This window comes from Pteropus medius, unplaced genomic scaffold (assembly GCF_902729225.1).
Source record: "Pteropus medius unplaced genomic scaffold, Ma_sr-lr_union100, whole genome shotgun sequence".
In the NCBI taxonomy this organism is placed as follows: Eukaryota; Metazoa; Chordata; class Mammalia; order Chiroptera; family Pteropodidae; genus Pteropus; species Pteropus medius.
Window position 1 is genome coordinate 1,389,553 of NW_024349799.1, and position 12,365 is coordinate 1,401,917.

General features: G+C 37.3%; 1 long non-coding RNA gene across 8 annotated transcripts in view; it reads right to left on the bottom strand.

Annotated features, from left to right (window-relative positions):
- Nucleotides 1-1,569: 1,569 nt before the first annotated feature.
- Nucleotides 1,570-12,365, bottom strand: part of LOC120620770 (uncharacterized) — a 34,797-nt gene continuing 24,001 nt past the window's right edge. For 4 of the 8 annotated variants that reach the window (XR_005657973.1, XR_005657970.1, XR_005657977.1 and 1 more), the window contains one exon: nt 1,570-5,824. This is a non-coding gene — a long non-coding RNA (uncharacterized LOC120620770). The remainder of the gene's footprint in view (nt 5,825-12,365) is intronic. The other 4 variants (XR_005657975.1, XR_005657974.1, XR_005657972.1 and 1 more) reach the window with 4 other exon arrangements.

A 12,365-nucleotide genomic window follows, 5' to 3' on the forward strand; every position in this document is an offset into this window, starting at 1 on the left:
GATGGTTTAACTTCATTTTCCTTGTAATTGATAGCTCTGGCAAACCTATCTGGGCAAAGATTTGTAATGGAAATTGATGTACATTTTGGACTGGACCTTCTATGGAAACAAAATCACTTGTTTCACAGCAAAGTAGAATCAAGAAAGCTATCAAATCTGGTTGCAGCCTGAAAGTTTTGATAATTAGTAGTCTTGCTGTAGCCACTAGGAGATTGCTTTTCTTTAATTGTGGAACTTTTTGCCTCTGCAATCCATTTTCAGCCTGTAGTCAACCACATTGCAAGCAGAGAGACTTTAACCAAAGAAGAATTTTCAAAGATTTGAAGCTTCTATTCTTAGTGCAGATATTTAGGTGTCTCTCAGGCTACCCAACATTTCAAAGTAGTGGAGAAGCCAGAAAAGGAGCTCATAGATTTCTGATTTCCATCACTGAGCCTGTACTATTGGCCTAAAGTTCCACAGCCAAGCCGGTAAAACAAAGAACATACGACTGAGTCTAGTGCCAGCTCTGCAGTATTAGAGTTGGCTCAATGACTTGAGGCAAGTCACTGTCACTCTCCACAGTCTACTGTTCTAGTATATTCTCTATGATCTCAGAGAACCCTGTTTGTTTACTTAATAGCACTTAAAAACTTATAATTATATACTTATGTGTATGATTATTTGTTTAATTGCTATCTCCTCCACTAAAACATAATAATCTCTATACGGATTGGGACAATATACGTTAACCCCAATATCTATCATAGTGGCTGATACATACTCTAACAAAAATTTATTAATTTAATAGGTGAGTAAATGTATAAAGTGAAGAAAATTATCTCACATTATCCCACCAACTCTTATAGTATATGATTCTCTAAATGCAAGGCTTTGATTTTTAAAATGAGGCCATAATTCTGTCAGTCTGCTCAAACATCATCTAGTAGATTAGGTGCCTAACTGAGTATGACTCTGTTCTGTATAGTTACTCTGAAAAAAGAGACTTATTAATTAGTCCCATGTCTCTGTAGGGGTCTGCAAAACACCATTTCACCCTTAGCTTCGCCTCTTAGCAGAACTACAGTTCATGGAGATAGATATTTGTTGTGTATGTTATTAGATTTTTAATCTCTCCTGCTATTTTGTTCCAGGGTCTTGAAATCCTAACAGTAATTGAAGAATTACTAAAAGGAAGAAATTCATTGAAGGAAGAGGACTTAGAATTGCCTAGTCCAGTAATTTTCAAACTATATTTTAGCAGTAGAACCCTGTTTTCCAAAAAGAAATCTTACACAGAAACTCAATATTTTTATATGTTCATTTATACCTATATAAACGGATATAGATTTTGGAAGGGAGGGAAGGAGGAAAAAAAGGAAGAAATACAAATTGGTAGTTACAGAATAGTCATGGGGATGTGAAGCACAGCATAGGGAATCACAGTCACTAATACTGTAATAACTATGTATGGTATCGAGGTTACTAGACTAATTGGGGGATCGCTTTGTAAATTATATAAATGTCTAACCACTATGTTGTACACCTGAAAGTAATATAATATCGAATGTCAATTATGATTGAAAAGGAAAGGAAAGGAAAGGAAAAGAAGGAAAGAAGGAGAGAAAGAGAAAGAGAAAGAAGAAAAAGAAAAAGAAAAAACGGGAAAAAAGAAAAAGAGAAAAAAGATCTGCCCTGGTCAAAGTGGTCAAAGTGAGAAAGGAAACTACGGAGCCCTCTTGGTCACACTTGGCCTTGACCTCCACGTTGGTGTCTTGCTCTACCACCCTCCTCATCCCCTCCACCTGCCTTGCCTGGTCCATAATGCCCTCTATCACAGCAATGAGACCAGTAGTTTGAAAGCCATCAGCTTGAATGAAATTCTCCTTTTAACAAATAAGGAAACTAAGACCTGATGGCTGAGTCCCATTCTTTTCTATTCCAAATCCTTCCTTTCAAAAGAATAAATCCATTTTCTTTGTTTCTTGCTGGTAGATGACTCTGTACAGTCTTCTCCAAAATAATTTTATATGAAATCAGATCATCATTGCTCAGTATATTCTTCTTATAGTTAAAACATCATAATTTAACTTTACTCATACAATTTTCTTTCAACAAAACAATTTTTGAAAATATAAAAATGTCATAAGTGCTGCTTTTCTGTTACAAATATATAGATACATACAATTTCTTTAAAAATTTTAAAAACAGTGTTGATCTTTATAGTCACAAATCTAAATTTTGCTTATGTGATTATGGAGACACAGAGGGGAATTAAAAGAAGATATCATTTAACATTGTCAAATGGAACAAAGACGCCTTGTCTAAATGGAGAGGATGTAGGCATGGTTACTCAGTACAGAGCATAAGCTGTGTCTACCAAAAAGCAGACATGCAGTTATTGATCTGAAATTGGCACAATGACAAACTGCTCTGCAAATTTTCCTCTTCCCAATTAAGGTATCTCTCTTGAACTGATTGAAAGCTATTTGATAAGTATACTTTTTTCAAGATGGTATGCTCGGTTGGGGGTCTTTTTATTAAAATGAAATTCGATCATTAGCTTTGACTAGCACCAGCTGCTGTATAAATTCTGTGTTGATGTAGACCTCCACTGGTATTCCAAATATTGCAGGTGAATCTCTGACTCCAAAATCCTCAATCATGCAGTATGAATAATTAACACCTGATAAATGCAGAATAGAAAGAACTCTCATTAGGAGACACAGTAATAGAGTCGTAATCCCATCTCAGTTCCTCAGAACACTGAACCAAATAGGACTTCAGTTATTTTTCTAAAAAAGCATTTCTAAGTCTCTTCACTTCATAATTTTTCCATATACTTGATCAGAAATGGGAAAGTTAGCACAAAAAATGAAATGTTTTTGTCTTGCAGCTAAAGACAGAATCCGAGATCCTACACATTCTAACTGATGTTTACTTTAGTGTTCTAAGTCCAGATCAATTTCCGGTGATTTGGGGCTTGTACCAGTCATAATTATTTTCCCTTCTAAATAGTTTACTGTCCATCATTAACGCAAAAAAGAATGTTTCCTTTTTATAAATTTAATATTATTTCTGTGATGTATATGGCAAAACTACAGCACAAAAAAGTTATAGGAAAGTTCTTTATAATGTTAAGTTTATAAAAACACCTATTTTGTGTACTAGGTATGCCTAGTAGGACTTTTCCTAAATATATTCAGTATGTTCAGAAGATAAGTTTTAAACCATGATAAACTTGGATCCATGAAATAATCAAATACATTTAAATTAAACATGCCGATAGTACAATGGTTGAGAGCAGAATGTTCTGAAATTCACTTCCTGAGCCTCAGTTTCTTTATCTGTAAAGTGGAAATAATATTAGTGTAAGGCTCATGGGGGGTACTTGAAGAGTAATTCATTGAGAGAATGAATATATTGTATTTAGCATAACACAGTGTATTCATTTTCCACTGCTGCACAACAAATTACCACATACTTAGTGGCTAAAATTGGCATTCATTTATTATCTGAGGATTTCTACAGGTCAGCGTGTGCCTTAGATGTTTCCTCTACTTAGAATCTCACAAGACTGCAAATCAGGGTGTCAAATAGACTGTATTCTCATCTTGAGGCTCAACTGGGGAAGAAACCCCTGATAGCTCACTCACATTCTTGACAGAATTAATTTCTTTGAGGCTTTAAGACCAAGGATCCCAGCTTCTTCCTGGCTGTTGGGTGAAGGCTGCCCAGAGTTCCTCACCATGTGGGCTTCCACAACACGGCTGCTTACTTCATCAAGCCAGCAAGATTAGTCTCTAGGATGAGTCTTCTGGCAAGACAGAGTCTTTTATTATATAACATAATAACAAGAGGAACATCTCATCACTTTTACCATGTTCTATTGTTTAGAAGCAAGTCACAGTTCCTATCCTAGGGGAAACACCAGGAAGCGGGGTTCGTTGGGGACTACCATAGAGAATATGTCTCACATACAATAAATGATTGAATAAATGAATGCGTGAATCAATGAATAAATGAATAAGTGAGTGAATGAATGAGTGAATCTAAGTACTAACTTAGGTACGAATGGAGTAAGCCATAGAGTTCTTAGACATCAGAAAACATGGGAAATAGTTCTAAATTCAGGACAAAAAGTTAGACTATGGACTCTGCAGGATACAGCTCAGCTGAAGTCATAAGTATTCAATTTTTGAAAATAATACATTTAAGAGTTATTGGGCCTGGGCTCGGAGGCCCAGAGGATGTCAGTGTAAGATCTCAAGGATGGTGGGGAATGGAACTCTGAGGGAAGAATAGGGTTTTTAGTCCCACTTTAAAGTGATAATTTTTTTATAATTGGAGAAAAAGGAGAAATTAGCAATGAAATAAAATGGTCAAATATATTTACAAAAATTGTTTAACTTCTAAGCAACAAAAATAACTAACAATAAAAACAAATGAAACCACAGATGAAAAAGTTATCTCCAAACATATGAAAATTTATTTAAACATATTTGTGAACACTACCAATACCCAATGGATAAATGGGCAAAAGACACAATTATGTGATTCATGCACAGGAAGTATAATTAGTAAAATAAATTTGAAAATAAGGTTAATATGAATGGAACAGAAGTCTTAAAAACAAAATTTTTAAGGGCCAATCTATAATTTGATTACTCCAAGAGAAGAGAGTAAACAGTAAAATAAATTGCATTAGTATTACTCACCAAACACCTGCCATAACTTGTAACTCATCCTTGGTGGGTGGGTATTAGCTGGTAATTGACTCTCGGTCAGTCAGTGGTAAGAGGATTAAAATGGATGACTGCATACACATATAATCAAAAAACTTCTTTTCAGACCATAGGTTCATATTAGCATGAATCCAATATAAAGGAAAAAGAAAAGCAACTTAAAGTTCTTTCTTTCTAATTTATTTTTACTGCCCTCGTATCTGAAACACAGCAAAACAGATACAGATCAGACTCGGGAAGAACAAGAAGACTAGGTCAACAGACTAGATACTGCACAGGAAGAGAATCTGCCTGACAATGATGTCAATACCTTTATTTTAGTGAATATTCTTATTGACAACACCTTGCTTTCTGATCACCTCCTTCTTGTGGTTAGACTTGGTGGATGCAACAGTGCAAGCACCATTCCTGGACTTGGCATAGAGCACTGAGATAAGTAGGTTTTCTGCTTTTCCCTCTCCCTTAGGCCTATTCTGGGTAAACAGATAATATTAGTTTTGATGCCAGTGATAATATGCTAATACGTTTGTCCACGTGCGTCATCATATCTCCGCAGGAGTAAATTACAGCATGTCTCTTGTCATGGCCTGGAATGGAAGGGCCAACAATTAAATGAATAATAGTAAACACTTATTAAATATTTATTGTTGCTATTAATGATATTTTTATCATTGGTGGGAATGAGGCAGACAAGGATGGATTTGTTCCTGGAATCTAGATGGGCTCTCTTTTGGTGTTAGGGAGCGGGCACTCATGGGACAGCTGCAGCGGAGGGTGATCAGAGTATGCCCAACCAGATGAGCATACTACCTGAAGATGATGATGACAGATGAGCAGCAGATGGTGTCTGGAAGGTCTGGCAGCCATGGTCAGAGCCTGTGGTTTCCAAGTACAACTTCAAGCTTATGAGCTCCAGGAGATCTGGTAAGTTCTTCAAACCAGTGCTACCTACCACCCCACTAAGTAAGGTCGGGGTTAGTCTGGGACCCAAGGCAGGGCTGGGGGACAGGAAGGTGGTATGGGAAGGGAGGAGGAAGTTAAAGAACCAAGCAAGTGGTGGTTACAGTACCTTTCTGAGAGCAGCTACTTGTTATTATGCACTGGAAGAGAGGAGGAAATAGATTACAACAGAGACATTCAGAAGGAATTAGCAGACCACAAATTTGTTCTTCACATTTGGCCCAAGTAAAGGCTAGGTGTCCCAGCTTGTCCCACTGTTCTCTTCACTCCTCAGTCTGCGTAATAAATGTACTTTGGTCCTGCTCTTTTAGCTGTGACTTCCTTAAACTACCTGCATCAGTATGCCTTTCTTGGACTGTAAACTTTCAGAATGCAGGGATCAAATCTGTGTAGTTCTCTTTGAACAGTGTGTAACACTCTAAACAATTAGATGGTTAGTATTTTTAAGACGAAGATGATGCTACTTAGAAAACGTAAAAGATGTCATAAAGCCTTTTTTTTTTTTTGTAATAATATCAATGGGACTTGAAAAGTTAGCACTGCGCTGGTGAGAAAACAGCAGTAATCACTTCCAATACTTAAAATGTTTACCATTGTAATCCCACTTCTAGAAGCCTAGTGTAGGGAAATATTCTGCAATATGAACAAATCTTTATTTGTAAATACATGAGCACCTAGATGCCTAACTATGGGAAAAAGGTCAAGTGAAGCTTGGTACATCTGTAAGATGGAATGTCTAGCAGTAATAAAAAATCATAGTTAATAATAATACAATAGGAAAATATTCACATTAAAAGAGCAAGTGAAAAAAGTATGAATAGTATGTTTTCAACTATGTTTTTCAAAGCAGAGAAACATTGGAAAGAAATATACCACAGTGCAAAATAAAGGCAGGGGATGGGAGGAGGGTGGCAGAGAAATGGCTTAGAGGTGAACGAGGAAACCAGGAACTAAGTAAGAGGAAACTAGCATTTTTGAACACCTACTGTGTACAAGCATTGGAATTAACCCCACGCTAAGTATTTAACCCTATTAATAATTGTTTTTAATAATTAAAGATAAGAATTGGAACAAGACCACTGGGGGAAGATAGCCTCTTTCCACAATGAACAGAAGCCCCGCATCTTGGCTAAGTGAAAAACAGGAAAGCTTGAGTGTAGTCTCAGTGAGTACGTGAGATGATTCAGATGTGCTTAGGAGCCCATCACTGCTGCTGAGCAGCTGAACGTGACAGTGAAGATGAGAGTAGGAATTAGCCAAATGGAAATTAATTGTAGGCACTGTGGGCATTGATAGGAAGAGGTGACATGCGAGACATTAGGCCAGTCTACACTATGGGGAGCTTTCTAAAACTGTGAGTGAGCAGCCAAGAAAGCACAGGCCAAAGTATCAATATCAGGTTATAGATAAGAACAAAATGAGATTTAAAAGGGGGTGAACGGTGCATAGAGAATGGAAAAAACTAACAAGCCAAATGCACGCTTTGCGCTTGATCCCCTCACAACAGCATTCCATAACAAGTGTGGTTTTCTTCCTTTAACCCCTCTTATTTCCTCTCAAGCTTTCGTTTGCAACATTTTTCTACTGATTTATCCTGGCAGCATTTAAATGTGTTCTTTTTCATCCCATGTTCATCTTTAGCTACTGTACTCCCCTACTCTGTCCTACCCTTGAAAGCTCAAGTTCTCTAAACCACAGTCATTTCCTCATCCCATACACTCTTTAAACGCATTACCGCATTACCGTCTGCCACCTATGCCTGCCTTCTTTCTAAAACCGCTTTCGCCGATGTCACCAGGAGACTCCTCATTGCTAAAAGTATTGCATTCTTTCCATTCCTTACCTTATCTAACTTTTGGGACACATTTAACCCCTGAGATCAACTGTAGAGTCACATGTAAAGCAGTCCAAGGGATCTTTCTAAAATGCAAGTCTGATTATATCAGCACCCTCTGCAAAAATTTTCCATAGATATCTACTCTCCCTAAAAGAAAGCCTGAACTTCTTAATGTGGTTTGCAAAATCCTCTTTTAGCTTCATCTTCAACACACTCCCTCTGCACACCACAACCCAGCCATACTTCTTGCTATTTCTTCATTATATGTGCTCTCTTCTCTCTCTGGTAGTTCCAGTGCCTAAAACATGATCTGGCATTTATTCTGGTTGGGTTCTTCCAAACCTTTAGGCCTCAGCTTACAATCACTTCTTAAAGTCCAGGTTGAATATCCTTATTATAGGCATCTATTGTATTGTAAATGCTCTCAAAACTGACTCCTACTTAACCAGCTCACTTGATAGACATCATTTCCTTTGTAAAATATAGTGACTCCAGCCCTGGCCTCCCCAGTGCTCCAAGGTGGTAAACTGCTCTCAGTACATTCATTCACCTTACTTCTGCTCCCATTCGTTGAACTGCATTGTAAATCTAACAAGAGTTATATGTGTTCGTTCCAAACTATGCTAGTCAATGAAATATTAATAAATTCATAAAATATGAGTACAGAAGGAAAGTTGTATTTTCTATGAAAAAAATGTAAAAAGAGAAAAAGAATGTAAAAAGACCTAAATGTAAGCTATTAAAAAACTGCTATCATATAAATTATGTATAGGTGTAAAACTGTAAATGGGAAAATCACAAATCTAAACATATTCTACTCTGAGATAGATTTGCAGGTATCTAAATTCTTGTCTCGATATTAAAAAAAAATTAAAACTGGAAATTAAAAAAATATACAAATATATGTATAAAATATATATATGTATATGTGTGTGTGTGTGTGTGTGTGTGTGTATAGGTGTGGTTTATGCTAGAAAGATGACCTGGGATTTCAATTATTGGCCACATAACTAAAGAAAAATCCTTAGGCCTCCATCAAAAGATTGGCAAAATAATGTACACTTATGTGGTTTTGTTGAGGTGAAATTCACACGACATACAATTAACCATTTTAAAGTGTGCAATTTTGTGGCATTTAGTGCATTCACGAGGTTGTGCAACCACCACCTCTCTCTAGTTTCAAAACTTTCTTATCATCCCAAAAGAACATCCTGTACCCTTTAAGTAATCACTCCTCATTTCCCCTCCCCCAGCAGCCCCCAATCTGCTTAAGTTGAAACAGAACCTGTAAAACATGTCGATAACATTTTTTGTGATTCACTGCTTTACTGACTCATTTGACTAATCTATGGATCCTATTCAAGTTGGGTAAGTGCACTATCCTTACAGCTCTGTATTACTTTTGCTTATTTTGTTGCCTGTGCCCCATCCTTCAGGTGTTTAGTGCTTTGCAGGCAGGGGTCATGTTCAAGCTCTTATCCATGGGTCTGCAGCATGTGACACAATGTCTGGCACACCGCGTGCTCCATGTTTGTGGGACTAATTCACGTTACCAAGAAGTTAATTAATTTGTCCACGGACTTATAGCTAGTAAATGGTGAGTCACAATTTAAGCCTATGTCTCTCTCACAGTGCACTAAGAAGAAGTTGGGACCTGTTTGGGAAGTGAATGTAGACAGCAATCACACTAGAATTGATATTGAGGAGGGCTTACTATGTTTTCAGCCCTTTTCAAGTATTACATCATTTAATCTTCCTAACAACTTTACGAGGTAAACAGTACTATTAGCCCAGAAATTCTGGAGTGAGACGTGGAGATGCCTGAATCCAATTCAAGTATTATAGAAAACCAGAGGAAGGCTTCAAGTCCAGGAGCAGCTTAGTCAAATGCCAGGATAAGACCATCATTTTATCACTTTAGTAACAACTTTTAGGACTGATTTTAGGGAAGAAAAAGTGAGGTAAGATGGCCGATCTGAATTAAGTCCTTGGTTGTACACATAAGTATCTTTTTCATGTGTTTCATCATCTACTTGGGCCTTTTGTCTTTGATTGAAAGTCTCTATAAATTATACCTGAATACCACGGCGTTAATCACAAGCCTCCTGAAGTATTTTCATATTGTGTGCAATAAATGCCCATATACTTAGGATTTAAAGTAAGAACTACTCACCACAATATTTAGTTAAAATTACAAAGGGAGTACAAATTAAGCCATCGTTTTGTTAAGGTGTATATTATAAGTCTTATTTAATTTCCCCATGTTCTCTTATGTGTGTTTGTATAACTGTTGTGTCAAGACTTTCACTGATAAAGTATTTCAATTAGCTACTAAAAGAAATACATTTAAGGAGTTACAACTGATGTGCATTTGGACTAAATACCTATAATCAGAGTTGTTTCTCACCTGAGTCCCTCTTACCGATGTTATGTAACAAGTGGCCCTGATTGCTGGCAATAGCTCACTTAACATGGGCACATTTGTGTGGTAATCGCATAAAAATAATGACTCACTAGCACTTCAAAGAGAAACTGGTACTAGTTAGATTAGGTAAGTTATATGGTCACTTTATCGTATCTGGAAGTCTCATTCTTAAATCACTGGGATTTTTTAAACCCCTTTCTACAGGACAAGTTGGAGACCAGCTAAGAAACTAAATGGTATTGGGGGTGGGGAGGTGGGGAGGGGCAACAATTACAGAAACTGGTGAATGGAAGGAAGGGTGGCGAGTCACCTGCCTTCATGCTCACTCACCTCTGTGTTTCTACCCACTTGTCACTAGCTTCCTGGGTAACCAGGGCTTAACGCTTGGGTGTAGTCTTATGGTCAAAAATGGCTAAAATGAGCTGAAAAGGCAGAGGCAGTGGTCGTAACAGTAGTAATGGTGAGGAGATTCAGTGCAGAAATGTATACATAGGAAAGTAAAGTTGTCCCCCATCCACTAGTGGCCTTTTCTGTCCCTGTGTGGTTTGTAGGATGATCGTATCCCTCTTCGACCATCTTCTGACATTGTCTTTTATAATCATAAAATCATCAGCAGCAAGGTAAATAATTTCTCTGATTTGTAACTGAGCCTAAGACGTTTATTCAAAGTTTAGATTAGAAAATTGTTACATTGTTCAATCTGATGACTTAAGCAGGCAGCCCAAGGTACAGGCAAATCATGCCTTTCCTACAAAGCCATCATGGGAAACCCAAGGCGGCCAAACAGCCTTGCCCGTAGGAAGTTTAAAGAACGAAATCTACTTCTAAAATTATTTCCATATCTTAATCTGACCCGTTTATAAGAAATTCCATCTCTGAGAACTTTGTAGAAAATAGCATTCTCCCTCCTAGCTTTGCTCAAATTCAGTTCCATGAGATAGTGGGCCTAAAAATGTGGTAAATCCAGTCTCTGAGAAGGCTTCTTTTTCCTATTCAGAGCTTCCTCATCCAATCTCATGTGATGTTCTTTATCCCAAGGAAATGTAGCTTAGCACTTATAAATATCTCAGAGAATGCAAAACTTTGAAGGGGGAACTTTATTTTATAATAATTTAAATTTATCTAATATAATTTTAAATATATAACAAATACATTTACATGGTTTAAAAATTAAAATGACATCAAAAGTATACATTGAGAAGCTATGTTTCACCCCCTTTTCTCATCCACCCCACTAATCCCTGATGCCCTCTCTAGGTTAGCACTTGCATTGGTTTCTTATGGGGGCTTCCAATGTTTTTGATGCATATACAAGCGAACATCAATTCTCATTCTTATTTTCCTACATTTCTTATACAAAAGGCAATATGCACTATATGTGTTCTGCAGCTTCTTTTTTCATATAAAAATATATCCTGGAGATCATTTCATATCAGAACATAGAGAGCATTTATTAAAACATATAAAGTGTCTTTGTCGACAGACACTCAGGATATTTAACTCTTAACAAACTTAACACCACAAACAGTGCTGCAGTGAATGCTGGTCTACGTGTCCTTTTGTACATGCACAAGTCTATCTGTAGGATACATTTCCAGAAGCAGGACATCATAGAATTTTGATTAAATATATGTTTTAACACTTATCAAAGAGTGGCTGGTATTTTAGTTAGTGTTGTCTGTTTCTTCACTATTTTATGAGCTTTTAAAAGGTATGAACCGTGTTTTATTCATCTTTACATCCATAGATACCCTACCACGGTACCTAGCATTTTAACACTGCATACAAAATAAACTTATCAGTGTAACTATAACCTTGAGAACATTAAAATAACCCCTCAACTTAAAAGGCTGAGATCTAAGGTGTAGATTAAGAGGCACTTCTGAGTTTCTATTTAAGGATGAAAATGGGATTCGTAAAATGCCAGGCCAAATGAAAATATTGAATAAAGAGTGGAAGTTTTAAGGATGTGACTGTCTCTTCAAATCCAGGGACTGGAACAATGTCATGTAAATTTTCTGGGTTATTCACACACAAGAAGCTGAATGGTAAGATAGAGGGGAAGCCTGGAACACTCCTGCTGCATGAAGATTAGCCACAAATGACTGAGAACAGCACTTGCTCAGAAGCTTAGCCCAAGACAGGGAGTAAAGGTAAATGCACACCTGGAGTAGAATTTGAGCAGCGAGGAAGATTGTACAAGAGTGTGTGTGTGTGTGTGTGTGTGTGTGTGAGAGAGACAGGGTTCCGATTCACTTTCATCTCCATTCTTATGACTTGTGAATGGCTCTTGATTCTGCTCTCCAGGCCCACACTTGTCAGGAAGGCTGCTAGCAAGGAAACTTGGTGAAAATTCAGATCTGGTCCTAAACCGATGGCAGCCATACTTGCCAGCTCTTTCCCTCACCATCCTAGTTCT